We start from the raw sequence: 2595 nt of genomic DNA, 5'->3' as shown, positions 1-2595 counted from the left end.
CTTTAAAGAAAAAAAAAATAAAGATGAAAAAAATATATATATTAAAAAATATATATATTTTTCCTGACTCAAAATTATACCAATTTACATTTATCCACTTAAAAGAGTCTTTATAAAATAAAAAAAAATCTTACAACCATACAATAATTATTTTGATAAGATGCATTATAAAATATAATGACAGCAGGGTAACAGGTGCATTAAAGCTACAATTAGCATTGTGATACAAGATTAAGACTATGCTTTCACTCAAAACTAACTTGAAATTACACTGAACAAAAATATAAACGCAACACTTTTGTTTTTGCCCCCATTTTTTATGAGCTGAACTCAAAGATCTAAGACTTTTTCTATGTACACAAAAGGCCTATTTCTCTCTCAGTTCATTCAGACAGTAGAACAGATTGATGGATCTCTCTGGAGACAGATTAGCTTCCAATTTCTGCTTGATGTACTGAACTATTTCCTTTTTGCTCTGCTCATTTCTATTTTGCTGCGTCAACAGACCCTGTAAGAGTCTCTGATTGGACTGGAGTGACAAACCAAGGAGGAATCGAAGAAAAAGATCCAGGTGTCCATTATCACTCTCTAGTGCCTTGTCCACTGCAGTCTTGAGCAAATCAATCATGGTTTCACTTTTGTTTTCCTGTTCTGTAGAGTCTTGATCAAACACATATTTCTTGTTGATGTCTAGAAACAGATGTGCATAAAGGGCTGCAATAAACTCTTGAATGCTCAAGTGAACGAAGCAGTACATGGTACCAAGAACGATCCCTGTTTCCTCCTTAAAGATCTGGGTACACATGCCTGAGTACACTGATGCCTTATAGACGTCAATACCACAGGCTTCCAGATCTGTGTCATAGAAGATCACATTGTTTCTTTCCAGCTGATCAAATGCCAGCTTCCCCAGTGAAAGGATTGTGTTTTTATCCCAGGAAACATCTGGTGTATATTCTCCATCATACTTTTGTCTGCTCTGTTGGATCTGAAAGCGGAGAAAGTGTGTACATTTGTGTCAGAGTCTTAGGAGTGTCTTCAGTATTTGACTCCTGCAGTGTTTTGGAGGCATCATCAGCCTGATTGTTTTTCACAACATTATTTCTTTTCTCCTCTAAAATGTTCTGGAGAACAGTGGCTGAAATCCAGCAGAAGACTGGGATGTGGCACATGATAAAGAGACTCTTTGATTGTTTAACATGAGCAATGATTTCTTTGGCCAGATTCTCATCCATTAATCTTTTTCTGAAGTACTCCTCCTTTTGTGCATCATTGAATCCTCGTATCTCTGTCAGCCGGTCGATACAGTCAGGAGGAATCTTACTGGCAGCTGCTGGTCTGCTGGTGATCCAGATGAGAGCAGAAGGAAGCAGATTTCCCTTGATGAGGTTCGTTAGGAGGACATCCAGAGAGGCTGGTGATGAAACATCAGACCACGTCTCATTATCCTTAAAGTTTACAGGAAGTCGACATTCATCCAATCCATCAAGAATGAACAGGACTTTGAATTGATTTCTTCTTGTAAGCTTCAGTCCTTTTGTCTCTGGGAAAAACTGAGTTATAAGCTCCATCAAACTTAGTTTTTCTTGCTCCTTTAAGTTCATCTCTCTGAATGGAAGAGGAAATATGAAGCTGATATCTTGATTTTCTTTTCCTTCGGCCCAATCCAGAACAAACTTCTGCACAGAGACTGATTTTCCGATGCCAGCAACTCCTTTTGTCAGTACAGTTCTGATCTGCTCGTCTTGTTCAGGTGCTTCAAACACATTTGTGCACTCAACCTGTATCTCCTGTGATTCATGACGTCTGGAAGCAACTTCAATCTGTCTCACCTCATGTTCAGTATTGACCTGTTCACTACAACCCTGAGTGATATAGAGATCTGTGTAGATGTTCTTCAGAAGTGTAGAGTCACCTTGCTTTGCAATTCCTTCAAACACACATTCATACTTCTTCTTTAGGCTACATTTTAGCTGATGAATGAAGAACAGCTCACCTAAACAGAAACAAAAATACAGATATGTTTAATCTTATTTTCTCTCCTACATTTATAAGTGACAGTCTGACAGATGATCACGAGTCTCTTACCTTCTAGAGTATCAGCAGCTTCATCTTGCTTCATCTCTCTCAGGAAGCAGAGCGTGAGATCAAGAGCTGCTTCTTTGTTACTGCATCTGTTCTCATTAAACTCCTTCACAAAGTATTGCATGTTCTCTTTTTGTAATATTTTCTTAAACTTTTCCAGTTCTTTCTTTAGAAACTTGATCATTTTGCTCTCAAGGTCCTACAAAGCACGACAAAAATTAATGACAGAAAAAATCTTCATCTATATTTGGTCAAAATTATTTATTCAGTGATTAAAATATTCATAAAAAATTAAGTTGAGACGAACGTTAATTTGCTGTAAATATTAATAAAAATAGGTTTTCATTCTTATTTTATGGGTTCTTAAGAAAAAATTTGAAATAAAAGTTATGTCACTTTTATTTATTAACATATTTGTTTATTATAATTATTAAATATTCTTGAAAATGTGTTTTATTACCTGGAAGATCTGCAGGAGACTGTCTGTAAAATTATTGTGGTTCCTGTGAG

The 2595-nt window shown here is 36.3% G+C and overlaps 1 pseudogene; it reads right to left on the bottom strand.

Moving 5' to 3' along the window:
* Positions 1-367: 367 nt before the first annotated feature.
* LOC107721464 (protein NLRC3-like) lies at positions 368-2589 on the bottom strand (annotated as a pseudogene).
* Positions 2590-2595: the final 6 nt, after the last annotated feature.

Source organism: Sinocyclocheilus rhinocerous, unplaced genomic scaffold (genome assembly GCF_001515625.1).
Source record: "Sinocyclocheilus rhinocerous isolate Xijiao unplaced genomic scaffold, SAMN03320098_v1.1 scaffold18984, whole genome shotgun sequence".
NCBI lineage: Eukaryota > Metazoa > Chordata > Actinopteri > Cypriniformes > Cyprinidae > Sinocyclocheilus > Sinocyclocheilus rhinocerous.
This window is presented reverse-complemented; position numbering and strand designations above follow the sequence as displayed.